This window comes from Styela clava, chromosome 14 (genome assembly GCF_964204865.1).
Source record: "Styela clava chromosome 14, kaStyClav1.hap1.2, whole genome shotgun sequence".
NCBI classification, from domain to species: Eukaryota; Metazoa; Chordata; class Ascidiacea; order Stolidobranchia; family Styelidae; genus Styela; species Styela clava.
In genome coordinates this window covers 15399413-15418652 of record NC_135263.1, presented here as the reverse complement: position 1 = coordinate 15418652, position 19240 = coordinate 15399413, and the positions used below count along the sequence as shown (strand labels likewise).

Genomic DNA, 19240 nt, shown 5'->3' with positions numbered 1-19240 from the left:
GCAACTCCATTTTGGGTATAGCTCTGCGCTAAATCGAGTCTTTATCAATTGTTACCATCGGTCTGGGAAATTAAACAGGACTTTTACATGTAACTCGATTATATTGCTATGTATGTTATGTCTCCAAGGTTTGGTTTGGACGGAGAAATTAGTGTAAATTGGGCATTCAAACAATCACAAGTAATATTAAGCAAATACCAAATGTCATTTGCATTGTTTATGTTTTGTGATCACGTGTCAGAAAGCGTGATCCGCTCGTAGCGATCCAGGGTTGTTGGATCCTGGAATAACGGACTAATTAAAAACGTTTAATTACAAAGGACTAATTAGCGTTTTCGTCCACTCTTCGCGCGGAAAGCACAAGCGACAACGCCTCAGTAGCAAATCTACATGATGGAGTGCGGTCGATTTTGTGTGTGGTTGGTGCTGGAATATTACTCTTTATCAGTTTGTCTCTTTGGAATAATATTCAGGTGAGCTAAATATTAACAAGTGTTTGTAAAGCTGTTATATGGTTTCCGTAAAACTCTATATTTTTTATTGATTTGGTTAATGTTGTTGCTTACTATCTCAATTTTTGTACGTATTGCTTTTCATAAACTGATTTCTAAATCTTTTGGTTGAAATTACAATTTCCTATTATTTTCAATATGAACTAAAAATCTTAACATACCTGAGACTCATTCTAAATTGACGAGTTAGGGAAAGATACAAAGGTAATACAATAGCTCTGTGGTTTCATTCATCAGATATTCGATATTTTCTCAGGAGTCCTCGCATATTATATATATCCTAGAATTCAGTGATTCTCACACTTTTTAAGTCGCGCCCGATAGAAGTCCTATATATACTTGGCTTTTTTACTTTTATATACAAGTTATTGTGGATAGACGTATTCCCATTCCGGCATTAGAAAGTTCCGCAACAGTTTATTATTAATATCTTACCTTTTCAGATGCAGAACTGTTGTTGATGTTGAAATTGAAGATGCGAAGACACGATGTAACGAAACCGAAGAAAAATCTACAGGTAATATTTATACATTTTATTTGACTTTTAGACATCCATGGATTCCCGTAATCAATATGGTAATTCCACATACTTAACAGAAATAATAAGTCATATATTCCATAAACAGTTATAAAAGCGTCATTGGACAGTTTCTTGTCGTAATAACTGTACTCCGTTATATAATTCGAAAACTGCGAGTAGTATCTTATGAAATTAAATGGCTGCAGATATCTGTGACTGTAGAGGATTCTCATAAGAAGGTGAATTTTAACATAATTGTTAATAGTTTACTCGTCATTTACAACATGAGGTGCAACACAATGTACGTACAGACCATTCCAAATAAGTAATATTTCATAAATTTAGGGAAAATCTCTGAACTATTTGCAGGGATGTATCTACGCAAAAGTTTAAAAATGCGACCCCTTGATAGTCGGATCACAATTTCGAAGGGCCGTTGTTGAATTGAGATACTCGTACGTTATTATTTTGGTGAAAATACGACGATCATGTCACATACATTTATTTTCAGCTTTCTTAAACACTTGTTGAAGGTTGACAAGGCAGTATAACTACTTCATCAATAAGAGAAAGTCGTCTCAGTAAGGTAGAAGCCTATCGAGTCTGACCAGCAAAGCAAGTATGTAATCGAAATCTTTCAATTTTAATGGTATAACTAGGTTCAATCTAAGGATCGTTGGTTGGTTGAACAATTCCCCCGGTCAAAAACAAAACACTCCCACAAACCCTCAAAATAAGAAAATTATTAACTACTCGGTTAAGGTTCTGGTCGAGAATGAAGATTGCGTTGAAAATTCAAATTTTAAAATCGTTCCTAACTCTAACTAGTTACTGATTTGCTATTTTAAAACTTGGCGAAGGTGTTTTTATCAAGTCTCATATTCTGGGGTACTCCTGAAGTACACGTACCATGGCGGACACCGGAACGTAGTATGTGTACCAGGTTAGGGTTAGGCTATGATTTTATTGCAATTTTCCTTATTTTAGTTCTTTTAGGAGTTCTGGGACTAGCCATGTGACTCCCGTAGTATTTGTACCTAAAATTATGGCCTAACTCTAACCTGGTACACATATTATGGTGTCCGCCATCTTGGTACGCATACTTCACAAGCGCCCATTTTTGCATTATTGTCGAGTGCTTTTTACAAAATATTCCAATCTAATATGCTAAAATGCGCTGTTCGCCTTTTTACTACATGTTACACCTTGTTCAATTTTTATTTTCATCGTATATACCTCGCAAATAACAAAGATTATTTAATAAAATAGCGCAGAAAAGGTTGTTTGGTGAAGTCATGATAGGAGTCTTACGCTGGTCACAAAATATTATGTGTAAAAGGGAAAAACTGACTTTTATTTGTGACTATAGCTTGTACTCGGAAATTTCGAGGCGTTGACAGACAAATACTTCATAAATTTTTGAGCCCGAAGTTGAACAGGACCTGTGCGCGTTCAAAAACAAAAAACGGCCGGGAAATTTGATTGTTTGAATCAGGCTATAGCTCTAGTGTACCATCGTATGCCAATTGCTATTTGTATAGCCGGGATCTATCTTGGTATACACCTGTTTATTTATGGTATATCCGGTTGAATATAACTGCACTAAAAGATCACTCCAAGCAGGTAATTTTGGGGGAAATCTGCGACAAATTATCTTTTTTGTATATTTAGTATAAGCTTAAATTATAGCAGATAAATTGCATTTCGTCGTTCCCCTTTTCGCCAGTTTGCGCGCTTATATTTATTTAAGGCCAAATCTGTTAGAACCAGACTATTTTATTTCGTCGAATCGCACTTTGGAGTTGACTATTTTGTCCCACATACCCGTAATTTAGCGTTGAAAAGGTAGCAAAAATCATTCTAAACAACCCTTTAACTGAAGCAATAACCCGTGAATATGGCGTAATGAGCCCGACACTGTCTATAACGGTATTTTTTTAAACTTGGTTTGATTAAACCGAACCTGAAGGTCCTCCTCTGAAATAATTTTACGAAATCTTTCCTTTACTCAGCTTTTTACTTATGTAAAATTTACTATATTCCACTACAGATATCTAACTTCCACGTTTAGCTGCTTACCTTCATTTTGAATTCGTGATAAGGCAGGAATTATTTTTTGTAACAATTTGGGATTAAAACTTTTCACTCTTTTTGCACCGCAATCCTAAGTCGTCAATGGTAGGAGCTATAGCTGTCACACCCTAAATACGCCACTGATAATTTGAGAATAAACTAAAAATAAATTTATTTTCAGCTTTCCCCAACACTGATTGAAAGTTAGCAAGACAGTACATCATTTCATCAAAAGAATTGCTTCGTCATTTGCCTGGTATTCATAACTGATTGAGATAGACGCCTATCGAGTCTGGTCAGAAAAGCAAGTATGTAATCGAAATCTTTTTAATTCTTTCAATATAATTTGCATATTTAGGTTCAATCTAAGAATCTTTTGCACAACCCCTATAGATTGCGATGGAAATTAAAAAATTTCAATTTGTTTTTAACCCTAACTAGATAGTTACTAATTCAAAACTTCACCTTTGTGTTTTTATTGAGTGTCACATTTTTGCTTTAGTGTAGAAGTTTTTGTAAATAACAAAGGGTATTTAATATTATAAATTGGAAAAAGGAGTTGTTTTGTGAAATCATGACAGAAGTCTAACTCTTGTCACAAGATATTATGTGTGCTATATTACTGCTAACAAAAAACGTAAAAATTGACGTTGATTTATAACTATAGCTTTTGCTTAGAAATTAGCGAATAACGTAGCTGTAGAGTTTTCGGTACTCCCGAAGTATGTGTAGCAATATGGCGGACACCAGAACGTAGTATGTGTACCAGGTTAGGGTTAGGCCATAATATAGTTCCCTTATTTTATACCCTTATTTTAGTTCTATTACGTGCTCGGGGACTATCCGAGTGACTTCCGTAGTATTTGTAATTTTTTGGGAAATCTGCTTCAAATTTGATTCTTATATATTAAGTATATGCTTATCTTATAGCAGAAAAATTGCGTTTCTTTGTTCGTCTTTTCTATAATTTAAGCAACAGCGCGCGCCTATAAATTTTCTATGGAAAGTCTGTTAGAACCAGACCATTTTCATTTTGTAGAATCGCACTTTAGACTATTCTGCCCAACATACCCGTAATTTAGCGTTAAAATGTAGCAACAATCATTCTAAACAACCCTTACTGGAGCAATAACGAATGAATATGGCGTAATGAGCACGACACTGTCTACAACGGTGTTTAATAAACTGGGTTCGATTAAATCGAACCCCTGGGGTCGATCTGTTCCAGGTGTTCTATGAAGGTCCTCTGAAATAATTTCATGCCATGAAGTCTTTCCATTACCTGGTTTTTTACTTATGTAAAATTTTCTATATTCCACCACAGATATCCAAACTTCCACGTTTAGCTGTTTAATTTGGAATTATTGATTAGTCACAATAAGAGTTTCAATTATATCTAATTTAAAATTATTTATTTTATTAATTTACGATTTGAGGTTTTCACTCTTTTTGCGTCGCAATCCTAAGCTAAATACACCTCTGATAATTTTAGAATGAATTAAAAATACATTAATTTTCAGCCTTTAGGAGACTGCTTGAACGTTAGAAAGACAGTACATCGATTTCATCAAATGAATTTCGTCGTGGTCATTTGTCTGGTATTCATCACTGATCAAGATGAGAGCTTATCGAGTCTGGCCAGCAGAGCAAGTACGTAATCGAAATCTAGTCTTTCAATTTCATTTGCATATTTAGGATCAATTTAAGGATCTTTCAACACCTCCTCTCCCGGTAGAAACAAAACACCCCCGCTAACGTTCAGAATAATAAATTTGTAATTATTCTGTCAGGGTTTGGGTTAGAAATGCAGATTCCGCTGAAAATATAAATTTACACTAACTAGATAATTACTTATTTTTAAAACTTGGCGCAAGTATTTATCAAATATCACATTTTTGCATTGGTGTCAAGGGCTTTGTACAAAACATCCCGATCTAATACACTGAAACAGTGCTCTTGAACCTTTTACTACGTGGTACCTATTTTTCAATTTTTATTTTCTTTGTATGTACCTTGCAAACAACGAATAATCTAAAATAGAAAAAAGTTGTTAAGCAAAGTCACGACAGAAGTGTTACTCTGGTAACAAGATATTATGTGTGCTAAATTAACAAACCACGTCAAAATTAACGTTAATTTGTGACTATAGATTGTGCTCAGAAAGAACGTAGTCGCAGACTTTTTCCGTATATCTCTCCGCAAATAATTATTTTATTCGCATATTATGGTTTCTACTCGTTCATGTAATTCATCACGCATAATTTGTGGCCGTGGATAGATAAACACCTTCCAAGTTCATCTGTTTAATTTGAAAAATCGTGATATGGCACAAATATTTTATTGTAACAACTTACGATTAGAACTTTTCATTCTTTTTGCGCCGCAATCCAGAATTGCCAATGGTAGGAGCTATACCTGCCATACCCTCGATATACGTCACTGATAATTTGAGAATCAACTAAAACACATTTAATTTCAGTTTTCTAAGACACTGCTTGAAAGTTAGCAAGACAGTACATCAATTCATCAAAAGAAATGCCTCGTCATTTGTCTGGTATTCATCACTGAGCAAAATGAAAGCCTATCGAATCTGGCCAGTATGCAAAGCAAGTATGTAATCGAAATATTTTGATTTTTTTTCAAAGAGTTTTAGATCCAATCTAAGGATGTTTTGCGCAACCCCTATAGATAAATAATTAATTTTCAATTTGTTCGTAACCCTGACTAGATAGTTACTAATTTGTAACTTAGTGTCGAAGTTTTTGTACAAAATATCCCAATCTAATATACTAAAATATTGCTTTTAAACCTTTTACTACGTGTTACATATTTTTTAATTTTTTTTTCGTATGCAAATAACAAAAGTTATTTAATAATATAAGGTAGAAAAGGGTTGTTTAGTGAAGTTATGACAGAAGTCTTACTCTGGTCGCAAATATTATGTGTTCTAAATTACTGCTAACAAAAAACGTAAAAATTGACGTTGATTTATAACTATAGCTTTTGCTTAGAAATTAGCGAACAACGTAGCCACAGACTTTTCGGTACTCCCGAAGTATGTGTACCAAGATGGCGACACTGGAACGTAGTATGTGTACCAGATTAGGGTTAGACCATAATTTTGTTTCAATACTATTTTAGTTATATTACGAGTTCGGGTACTAGCCGAGTGTATTTCCGTAGTATTTGTACCAGAAATTATGGCCTAATTTGGGAGTACTGTCTTTTTTGTATATCTCTCCACCGATAATACTTTTTGTTTGATTTGGTATACACCTGGGTATATAGTATAACCAGGGCGCAGCCAGGATTTTTCCAACGGGGGATTACGATGAAATTGAAACAGTGAAGCAAAAGTGCAATTCACGACGACGTAAGGCGTTTAATAAACTGAAAGATATGCGTCCTTCACAGCGAAATTCCACAGTCACGTGTAGCCCGCCTCTCTTTGCCTGACGGTGTTTGGTAAATATTTCGCAAGTCCTATTTCAAACATCACCATTAATCCGTAGTCAGCGGGTACCCGCATTTAGAAATAAAACATTAGAAAATCGCGAAAACTAATTTTGGAGAGAACTTATAACTAGCGTCATAACGGTTTATACGTACAAAAACACGCTCGCATGTAGCGCCGATCAAATTCGTGAAAAGTGAAACTATTACCAGGAATTTATTGTCAATGAAGTTTATTTTTCTTTGCCATTCAATGATTATTTACATGCGCCGTGATTAGTGGCGGGCAAAATCGTATTTATTATTCAACTCATATTTTAAACGAACACCGAATAATGAGTGTTGTCATTTCAAACAACATTAGTTGGGATGTCGGCCGCCGAAACGATCGCCGTGACAATAAATTTTTTTTTTTCGGATTTCACTAGAAGACTGAAAACTCCGTAACAATGCGGCGTTTTTTATTTCATAATTTTGTCATAATCGAAGGCTGCAGTGAATTTTTTGTCACCGCGATCGTTTCGGCGGCCGACACTCCAATTAACGTTGTCAAACTATTTTATTCACTAGCAAATATTAATTCTCACGCAACGGCGGATATCGTAGTTTGGTTTTTATATTTCTGACAGAATTGTGAATTCGGTGAAGATGTTAAAGACAACTATTAAGGAGCTCACTAACAACACAAATTAATTTTATTCCGATTTTTATCTTCTGTGTAGGATTTGTATCACAGTTTGTAAATTACGGTCCCAATTTTGAGCGAACAATATTATCATTACTGACCGGGGATGCGATACAGTAGAAACGCTAGTTACGAAAGGCTCTGGATACGAAAAATCCAACTTACGAAAATTATTTCCATAAAAGTATTGCTTCGACTAAGGTACAGCCGGCATGAAAGGATTTCAATAAGCGCCGACTTGAAGTGATTTATAAGACGTCGAGGATTTTTTGATTGAAAATGTTTTAAAAATATTATCGTAAATTTCAATTTAGTCCAGATAGTCTGTGCGTTCTCGGCAATAAATCTAAAAGCAAATTGTGCCCTAATTAATTGTTTTCATCTTCAGTTTCGATAGTGACCGCACATAACGAAAAATTTTTTTATTCTTGCAATTTACAGTGTATAAAATATATCTTAGATATATATTATTTAGTATCCATCTCGCAGATTTTATCGTTATCCCCCACGTTGTTGATGGCAATATCGTTCAGTTTAAGTTGGCGGTATTAATTTGTAAGCAAAAGTAAAATCACAACAGCCGACATGAAATATTTAAATCAGCGCCGAGTCGAAAAATAAAACACGTTTTACGGTCTTAATTCTCCATCATTAGCGGATGAAAATTGGGAATCGAATTCACTCATTCGATTATGACGATGGTAAACAAACTTACCGTTCGTAATTTTCATTCGTTATTTCTCTGTTCTTCCTTCTTTCCACGTGTACCTTTCTATTTATTATGCGGGGTTTAACCATTACTATAATTTGTACAATATCATGTCCGAGTTTTGTGTGTGCTTGGAACGGATTCGGGTATTTACATGTAAAACGCGTCCCTACTTATAGAATTTTCTACGTACGATGGCGCTCCCGGAACGAATTAATTTCGTAGGTAGAGTTTATTCTGCATTAGTGAATATTAGCTGATAGTTGACATTTATATGCTTTCAATTTTATATCGTGTCCGTGTTATTTTCAAAATAATTTGTCTCCCCAATATCTGAGAAATTTACCCGTTACCCGTTAAATGTCACTGCACTAAAAGATCATTCCAAATAAGTAATATTTGTAATTTTTTGGGAATTCTGCGGTAATTTTTTTTTTATATATTGAGTATAATCTTATCTTATAGCAGAAAAAGAAAAATTACATTTCTTCGTTCGGCTTTTGTTTAGTTCAAGCAACAATGCGCGCCTATAAATTTTCTATAGCAAAGTCTGTTAGAACCAGACCATTTTCATTTCGTAGAATCGCATCGTAGAGATGACTATTCTGCCCAACATACCCGTAATTTAGCGTTAAAATGTAGCAACAACCATTCTAAACAACCCTTTAACTTGAGCAATAACCAGTAAATATGGCGTAATAAGCATGACATTGTCTATAACGGTGTTTTTTAAACTGGGTTTGATTAAACCGAACCCCTGGGGTCGATCTGTTCCAGGTGTTCTATGAGGATCTTCTGAAATATTTTCATGCCATGAAGTCTTTCCATTATCTAGTTTTTTACTTATGTAAAATTTTCTATATTCCACCATTGATATCCAAACTTTCACGTTTAGCTGTCTAATTTGGAATTAGTGATTAGGCACAATACGAGTTTCAATTAATTCCAATGTGAAATTATTTATTGTAACAATTTAGGATTAGAACTTTTCACTCTTTTTGAGTCGCAATCCTAAGCTAAATACACCTCTGATAATTTTAGAATGAACTAAAAATACATTAATTTTCAGCCTGCTAAGAGACTGCTTGAACGTTAGAAAGACAGTACATCAATTTCATCAAAAAAGTTTCGTCGTGGTCATTTGTCTGATATTCATCACTGATCAAGATGAGAGCTTATCGAGTCTGGCCAGCAGAGCAAGTATGTAATCGAAGTTTTTTGATTCCTTCATTTTCCTTTGCATATTTAGGATCAATTTAGGGATCTTTGTTACACCCCTTTCTCCGGTAAAAACAAAACACCCCCGCTAACGTTCAGATAATAAATTAATAATTATCCTGTCAGGGTTTGAGTTAGAAATGCAGATTGCGCTGGAAATACAAATTTACAAATTGTTCCTATCCCAAACTAGATAATCACTTATTTGTTTTTTAAAACCTGGCGCATGTGGTTTTTATCAAATCTCACATTTTTGCATTAGTTTTGAGGGCTTTGTACGAAATATCCATTTCTAATACACTAAAATAGTGATATTTTCATTTTCTTCGTATGTACCTTGCAAATAACAAGGTTTTTTAATATTATAAAGTATAAAGTTGTTTAGTGAAGTCATGATATAAGCCTTACTCTGGTCACAAAATATTATGTGTGCTAAACAACCAAACTACGTCAAAATTAAAGTTAATTTATAGCTAAATTATGGCTAAATGGCTAATTTATGGCTGAATTTATGGCTGAATTACCAAACTAGTCAAAATTAATGTTGCTTTATGGCTATCGATTGTACTCAGAAATAACGTAGCCGCAGACTTTTTCCGTATATCTCTCTGTAAATAATTATTTTTTTGCATTCTATGGTTTCTACTCGCTCATGTAATTCATCTCTCAAAATTTGTGGCCGTGGCCGATAAACACTTTAAGAAAAGTGAGTCCCGATTTCGGACGAGACCTGTACCCGTTCAAAAACAAAAACTCGGTTAAACATCACTGTAATTAAAGGTTATTCCAAATAGGTAATTTATGTTATTATTGGGCAAAATCTGGGACAAATTATTTGTTTTGTATATTGAGTATAAACTTATCTCATAGCAGAGAGATTTCATTTCTTCGTTACCCCTTTCGCCAGTTTAAGCACCAATGCGCTCATAATTTACTGCGGCAAAGTCTATTAGAACCAGACCATTTCATTTCGTAGAATCGCGCCGTGTATTTAACTATTCTGCCCAACAAAACGTAATTTAACGGTAAAAGATGAAAACAACCATTCTGAACAACTCACTAACTGGACCAATATTCAGTAAATATGGTGTAATGAGTACGGCACTGTCAATAGCGGTGTTTGTTTTACCTTGAGTTCGATTGTACCCATAGCGTTCGTGGGAGTTGTATCCGGGGGTTCGAAGAAGGCCCTCTGGAATAATTTTACGAAATCTTTTATTTACCCATCTTTTTACACATGTGAAAATTCTCCTGCAGATATGTTTAATTTGAAATTCGTGATATGGCGCACGTATTTTATTGTAACAATTTACAGACGTTTTCTGTATATCTCTCTGAAAATAATTATTTTCTTTGCAAATTATGGTTTGTACTCGCTCATGTAACTCATCTCTTAAAATTTGTGGCCGTGGATGGATAAATCGTTTGTAATTTTTGTGCGAAATATGTGACAAATTATTCTTTTTGTATATTGAGTATGAACTTATCTTGTAGCAGTAAGATTGCTTTCCTTCGTTCGTTTTCTCCTGTTTAAGCACCAATGCGCACATATCAATTTTTAATGGCAAAGTATGGAGGAACCAGACCATTTCAAATTTCGTATAATTGCCCCATCGATTTAACTATTCTGCCCAACAAAACCGTAATTTGGCGTTAAAAGATAGCAACAATCATTCGGAATTGGCGTTAAAAGATAGCAACAATCATTCGGAACAACCCGTTACCTAGAGCAATATTCTCTGTTGTGTCCTATAGTCTGATGTGGAGATGTACCGATGTATCGGTATCGGCAGTATCGGTCGATTTTTTGACATTAGTATTGTATCGGTATCGGCTAAATGTATACCGATATTTCCGATATATTTAGCTTTTATATGGTCAAAAATGTTTTAAAATTAGGTGTATCTGAACTATGAGCCATGTACATCCCCACCCTCGCGAGTATAAACGGGATTCTGACTTATTTTTAGCTATTTCAGCAAAACTAGTTAATTCGGATATTTCGCTGCCAAAATTTTATATTGACATTTTTAATATTACATGCAATTAGAAAGAAATTTAAAAATTAGTTAATTTTGGAATATGTAAAATACAAAATACGACGTTGTGCTATGAGTTTTCTAATCGAATGCCGAGATCATTAGCGTCAGTTTACAATGCACTCAAACCAATTAACGCGTCCCGATCGCAAACATCAATTTCTTTTCATGTGATATATTTATTTTTTAATCTTAAATGATGTGTATTATGAATATGTACAAAGGAATTTTGTGACTAATGCACAAAGTGTTAAATTTGAGAAAAACACCACGTTTTGAGAAAAATCGGAGAAAAACGGAAATTTCCATGAAACTTGTGAGAATTGTGAGATTTGTTTGAATCATCTCTTAAAATCAGGGGTGTGCAACCTTTTTCGCAGGCGGGCCACATATATTTACCTGGGTAAAACCGCGGGCCGCATTTTAAATTAACTTAGGCTTTCTATTATTTGCAGGCACAAAATAGTGTCTTCTTGTTATTGATCTTGAGGCATTATTAGGGGTCCTTGCAAAAGTTATGACTTAAAACGCATAAATTTCTAGAAACTGTTTTTCAAATTTATTGTCACACCAAATTAAAAAAAAATTCAGTGAGAAATTTGCTGCTAGATTCTTTTCTCGGCTACTTTTATACAAATTATCTCTAATGGAAATGTTAGCAATTCGATATCCATTTTCCAAGTCTTCTTCTGGCGGTTTCGTGACGCCGAAGAACTATGTTGAGTCAAAAAGTATTTGAAGCTATGACTTTTTTCAAGTGTGGAAAGAGTTATCTAGTTTATAGATGTTTTCGATAAAAATCGCCTGGAAACATTTTCCCTTACCGAACAAGCATTTGTCCATAACAATTTGTTGCAACTTGCGTAAACGTTCAAATTGCCCTACTCTCAATGAGCCTTTTGAGTACTGAACTTGCTTCGCTCTTTAAAAGTCGTTGTTTTGGGTTTCATTTCTGTAAATCTGACTTCTCAGAATTCGCAGTCCGTTTGCCGGTCAGTCGACAATTCAGGGGTTCGAAGCATTTTGCGACTTTCGACTCGAGAAAGTATATAATAATAGTAAGAAAGTATATATTGACTTGTTGTCTGTTGATTCACCTATAAATTTGGATTACAAATGCATCAAATTAGTTTTAAATGCCCGACCCAGATTTGTTCAAGAGCCATTAAATGCGATCTTTTATTTATATCATTCAAATGCGTAAAAAATCTGATAACTAAAGTATAATTTTTTCATATTTAATTCCAAACTCTGTCGCAAGATAGTCATCATAGCCACCTCCAATAAAAATGCCCTTTGAGTTTGCGAGAAAAAAACATGAAGATGACATGACTATGAAACATAAGAAAGTTTATATGGTTAGTGGGAAAATTCTAGGAAACGTGTCATTATTCGAAAAATCGAGTCAAAAACAATTAGTTTTTACGACTTTTTGTCACAATGCTATTTATGTGTTTCGATTTTTATTACGCCGATATTCGATGACGCTAGGGTTGTACAAATTTAGTTTCAGAATGTTCGATGTATTTGTGAAACATGCAAGACCCGATAATGAGACCAATCAAAATTAAATTTTTGAATTTAATATTTTTATTCGTAAGTCATTTAACATTTCATCTGTGAGATCAAATCAAGTAACGTAAAGTTGATTAACATGTTTTAGTGTCAAATTTTATAATTTCACGCAGTAAAAAAAAGTGAGAAACAATAAGTTGAGACGATGTATAGGTTATACCTGTTTCACTTACATGCTTACGTTAGCTTAAAAATCAATATTAATATTTCAATATTCTGATGCCGGTACTCGAGTTTATTTTATTTGATGTTGTCCGTTTGCGGGGGTAGAAATGTTGAAATCACTGATGTAATGAATTTGTTAAAATGGATATCTATACCGTTTTCATCAGCATAACAAATGCGAAATAAAAGCAAATTATTATTGGGTCATATTTACTAACCCATACGAATTCATAAAATTGCATTGAATGTTATGCTGTAAGTCGGGGGTCGGCAACCTACGGCCCGCGGGCCAGATACCACCCGCAGAGTAATATAATCCGACCCGCGACGTGTCACTGAATTATAGTAACATAAAAACTGTTTCGACGCTTATATTCTTTACGTTACAAAATTTATTGTAAGACACGTGTAAACTAAATCATAATATAACCCAGCAAGTACATAATTCACAATTCCTTGTTTAATGAGACTATAATTTAATTATAAATAGACAAATATCAACAAAACGCAAAAAGTTAATGCTAAGTGCAAAGAGTTTAATGGCGCAGAAAATATTCTCTTGGTTTTTTTTGAGATGCAATGCAATGATTAAATAAATCGATATTCTATTCGGGAGATGTATCACTGCTTGATTTTTATTATAAAAAGCATCTTCTTCTTATAAAACTCAAACAAGTCAAATGTAAATTTAAGTACTGCTCAAAATATAACTTCTGATCTGTGTGAAAAAGTTTTTAACTTTCTAAAACCATGTGCGGCGCGCCAATGACTTGCAACCTCTAATTTTGGTCTGCGAGCGACAAAAGGTTGCCTGCTTGTAAGTCCATTGTCTGAGCACGTTACACCATTTTCACTGCAAACCTTGGAAAAATTTGGAATTATATCACATGGGATCAATCAATACCCTATCTCGTGCCTACAATTAAAAAGATCTTCTCATACAACAAGATTTATTTCCTTAATTATATGAATGCAAAAAAGAAAATCGTATCATAGACATTGTGATTAATTGTATATTTTTTTCTACAGGTTTTCTCAATTAAAGAACTTGGAATCTGGAATCATAAAAAAATGGTAAAACTGAGTATTCAAATCTGAAAGAGAGTTTTATCAAACATGTCTGAGAACTACTTGCAAACAAATGCATTGAGCTGCACTTGAGACTATTTTAGCCTATACCAAATGGCATGAGACTATTTTAGCCTATATCCAATGGCATGAGACTATTTTAGACTATACCCAATGGCATGAGACTATTTTAGACTATACCAAATGGCATGAGACTATTTTAGCCTATATCCAATGCCATGAGACTATTCTGAACTATACCCAATTGCATGAGGCCATTTAAGACCAAACCCAACGGCATGAGACTATTTTATACTATACCCAATGCCATAAGACTATTTTATACTATACCCAATGTCATAAGACTATTTTATACTATACCCAATGTCATAAGACTATTTCAGACTATATCCAATGGCATGAGACTATTTTATACTATACCCAATGGCATAAGACTATTTCAGACTATATCCAATGGCATGAGACTATTTTAGACTATACCCAATGTCATAAGACTATTTTATACTATACCCAATGTCATAAGACTATTTCAGACTATATCCAATGGCATGAGACTTTTTTTATACTATACCCAATGGCATAAGACTATTTCAGACTATATCCAATGCCATGAGACTATTTTAGACTATACCCAATGTTATAAGACTATTTTATACTATACCCAATGTCATAAGACTATTTCAGACTATATCCAATGGCATGAGACTTTTTTTATACTATACCCAATGGCATAAGACTATTTCAGACTATATCCAATGCCATAAGACTATTTTATACTATACCCAATGTCATAAGACTATTTTATACTATACCCAATGACATGAGACCATTTAAGACCAAACCCAATGTCATAAGACTATTTTATACTATACCCAATGACATGAGACTATTTCAGACTATATCCAATGGCATGAGACTATTTTATACTATACCCAATGCCATAGGACTATTTTATACTATACCCAATGTCATAAGATTATTTTATACTATACCCAATGACATGAGACCATTTAAGACCAAACCCAATGTCATAAGACTATTTTATACTATACCCAATGACATGAGACTAGTTTAGACTATTCCCAATGGCATACGTACTTTAATCTTATATGCAAGAACAAATGAATTGACCAATCATGTAAATCTTGTGATTTTATTAAACGGAAGCAGATTCTTGATCGAACCATTGTTTAGAAACCACATCAATTTTTGTATTCCTCATTACGCTACAATACAATTTCTATATTCGATTCCATATTTATGAAAAATTAAAAATTTATAGTTCATGTCTTATGTAAAATTAAATAGTGGATATATTTATTATACCAAAACATCGTTTAAATTTGTATTTTAAATCTTCCATTCCATCACTACATTCCATTCTAAACATACATTCCTGTGATTACTTGAATAATTTGGCATGAAGGAGGCGGCGTCATTCAACATATTTGTCATATAACTTAATTATACAATTACTTTTCTTATTAATAAGAAATGAGCATTCAAAATATAATGCTATGATATCTCATTATTGTCTTATTTACTCATTTTGATAACATTTGTAATCAGTACGAACTAAATAAAGTCTATTCATGGTTGTCAATGCTACCTAACACACAAATCTAATCTATTACCGGTACTTTATCAACACTGTTTGTTCTTTGTTTGGAATCGTCTTCGGAAAACAAACCAGGCCGGCATGGTTTGTCTCTTCTGTCGATGAATCTCCATCAAAAAACAAAACAAAACAAAAAACAAATATACTACACTCACATACACAGGGGTTGGGAGGGGGGATGGGGTTCTGGTGATTGGTGGGCCCATGAAGGGAGGGAATACACAGCATGGCAATCATAGTAGCAATATTTGTTCGGCCAATACTAAAATATAAATGACCATAGAATCTGGCAATTAGTGGTCAAAATTATCTGTTTTTATTTTAATATTTATGACAGTAAACATGGCAATACAGTTGAATGTCAGTACCTTCTTTTCAAATCAGAACTTAAATGACAATCAAAGCATTTCACGAATCCGAGTATGTAGAGTGTTTGACAAGCCTCTTTTTGGTGGCGTCATTCTTACTAACCATAATTTCTTATAGTTCAAGAAAATAGGACAAATTCAGATATACCAAAACTACTCTTTGTTTTTCCCATATCCAATATTTATTTTGATTTTCAATAAATATATCAACAATGTTTTAATTTTTGTTGATTAATGTTTATCACTTATGGTATTTTGTTAGGAATATTGGGATTTCTCTGAGAATAGTGCTATTTATATCTGATAATAGTTTTTGTGTGTTACCAACCTGTTAGCTAAAAATTGACTGAGATATTTATATTCAATTAACACTAAAGAATCATGCAATTTTGTAATGGCTTCATAACAACCAAGACCGTAAATAGTTTTATCATTATGGACATTTTAATTTAAAAACAGTTATTTTTTCTATTCATTTTTTGTAGAATATGCTAATTTTTAAAGTACAATCATACTAATACTGTTTTATGTATACTTTTGATATTGCGTATTTGAAAGTGAATCCCTTTTCTGTAATAGCCTCTATATATTGCTATCATTTGTCATATTTATTATTTTCTATTCTATTTTTCTTGAGATATTTTCAACAGGAAACAAGTATCAAGAGAGCAACAAAAGAACAAAAAGTTACAGGGCATGCCATGGCATTTTTGTTTCTTTGTTTTTAAACATTTTTTTCATTCATTTTTTATTTTTGAGAGATTTACCCATTAGGACATTTCCATCATTAGGGATGAGAATGATTTCACCAGGCCTAGTTATTATTATTGTATCCCAGTTTTTCAGGTGCACAATTATAAAGATTACGCAATGAAAAACAGAAGGAACCAAGAACAAATATACCAAGTACATTTTTTCATAGATTTGATTAGGCTTAGTTTTATTAATGTTATAGCTTTACAGTTATAGGACTATGAAGATGAAAAAATAAAGAACAGAAGGAAGACAAAACCAAGGACAAATATACAAAGTAAATTTTTCATATAGATTTTATTAGGCTTAGTTTTATTAATGTTATCTTAGCTTTTCCGATATACGACTATGAAGATGAAAAACAGAAGGAAGACCAATGACAAAAATACCAAGTAAAATTAGACTTAGTATTATTAATGTTATAGTTTTTCAGTTATAGGACTATGAAGATGAAGAAATGAAGAACAGAAAGAAGAACCAAGGACAAATATACCAAGTAAATTTTTTATATAGATTTTATGTAGCTTAGTTTTATTAATGTTATCTTAGCTTTTCAGTTATAGGACTATGAAGATGAAGAAATGAAGAACAGAAGGAAGAACCAAGAACACATGTACCAAGTAAATTTTTTATATAGATTTAATTAGGATTAGTTTTATTAATATTTTAGCTTTTCAGTTATATGACTATGAAGATGAAGAAATGAAGAACAGAAGGAAAAACCAAGGACAAATATACCAAGTAAATTTTTTTTATATAGATTTAATTAGGATTAGTTTTATTAATGTAATAGCTTTTCAGTTATAGGACTATGAAGATGAAGAAATGAAGAACAGAAGGAAGAACCAAGGACATGTATACCAAGTAAATTTTTTATATAGATTTAATTAGGCTAAGTTTTATTAATTTTATAGCTTTTCAGTTATAGGATTATGAATATGAAGAAATGAAGAACAGAAGGAAGAACCAAGAACAAATACACCAAGTAAATTTTTTATATAGATTTAATTAGTCCAAGTTTTATTAATGTTATAGCTTTTCAGTTATAGGACTATGAAGATGAAGAAATGAAGAACGGAAGTGAGACCAAGGACAAATATACCAAGTAATTTTTTTTATATATATTTAATTAGGATTAGTTTTATTAATATTTTAGCTTTTCAGTTATATGACTATGAAGATGAAGAAATGAAGAACAGATGGAAGAACCAAGGACAAATATACCAAGTAAATTTTTTTATATATATTTAATTAGGATTAGTTTTATTAATGTTATAGCTTTTCAGTTATAGGATTATGAACATGAAGAAATGAAGAACAGAAGGTAGAACCAAAGACAAATATACCAAGTAAATTTTTTATATAGATTTAATTAGTCTAAGTTTTATTAATGTTATAGCTTTTCAGTTATATGACTATGAAGATGAAGAAATGAAGAACAGAAGGAAGAAACAAGGACAAATATACCAAGTAAATTTTTTTTTATATATATTTAATTAGGATTAGTTTTATTAATATTTTAGCTTTTCATTTATATGACTATGAAGATGAAGAACAGAAGGAAGAACCAAGGACAAATATACCAAGTAAATTTTTTTTATATATATTTAATTAGGATTAGTTTTATTAATACTTTAGCTTTTCAGTTATATGACTATGAAGATGAAGAAATGAAGAACAGAAGGAAGAACCAAGGACAAATATACCAAGTAATTTTTTTATATATATTTATTTAGGATTAGTTTTATTAATATTTTAGCTTTTCAATTATATGACTATGAAGATGAAGAAATGAAGAACAGAAGGAAGAACTAAGGACAAATATACCAAGTAAATTTTTTTTATATATATCTAACTAGGATTAGTTTAATTAATGTTATAGTTTTTCAGTTATAGGATTATGAATATGAAGAAATGAAGAACAGAAAGAAGAACCAAGGACAAATATACCAAGTAAATTTTTTATATAGATTTAATTAGGCTAAGTTTGATTAATGTTATAGCTTTTCAGTTATAGGACTATGAAGATGAAGAAATGAAGAACGGAAGGAAGACAGAGGACAAATATACCAAGTAATTTTTTTTATATATATTTAATTAGGATTAGTTTTATTGATATTTGAGCTTTTCAGTTATAAGACTATGAAGATGAAGAAATGAAAAACAGAAGGAAGAACCAAGGACAAGTATACCAAGTAAATTTTTTATATAGATTTAATTAGGCTAAGTTTTATTAATTTTATAGCTTTTCAGTCATAGGATTATGAATATGAAGAAATGAAGATCAGAAGGAAGAACCAAGAACAAATATACCAAGTAAATTTTTTATATAGATTTAATTAGGTTAAGTTTGATTAATGTTATAGCTTTTCAGTTATAGGACTATGAAGATGAAGAAATGAAGAACGGAAGTAAGACCAAGGACAAATATACCAAGTAATTATTTTTATATTTATTTAATTA

The 19240-nt window shown here is 32.5% G+C and overlaps 1 long non-coding RNA gene across 1 annotated transcript; it reads left to right on the top strand.

Annotated features, from left to right (window-relative positions):
• Nucleotides 1–350: 350 nt before the first annotated feature.
• LOC144432171 (uncharacterized) lies at nucleotides 351–14627 on the top strand. Its single transcript, XR_013480438.1, has 8 exons — nucleotides 351–473; nucleotides 956–1029; nucleotides 1544–1651; nucleotides 3287–3413; nucleotides 4626–4755; nucleotides 5585–5715; nucleotides 9022–9152; nucleotides 13979–14627. It is a non-coding gene; the product is annotated as an uncharacterized LOC144432171 (long non-coding RNA).
• Nucleotides 14628–19240: the final 4613 nt, after the last annotated feature.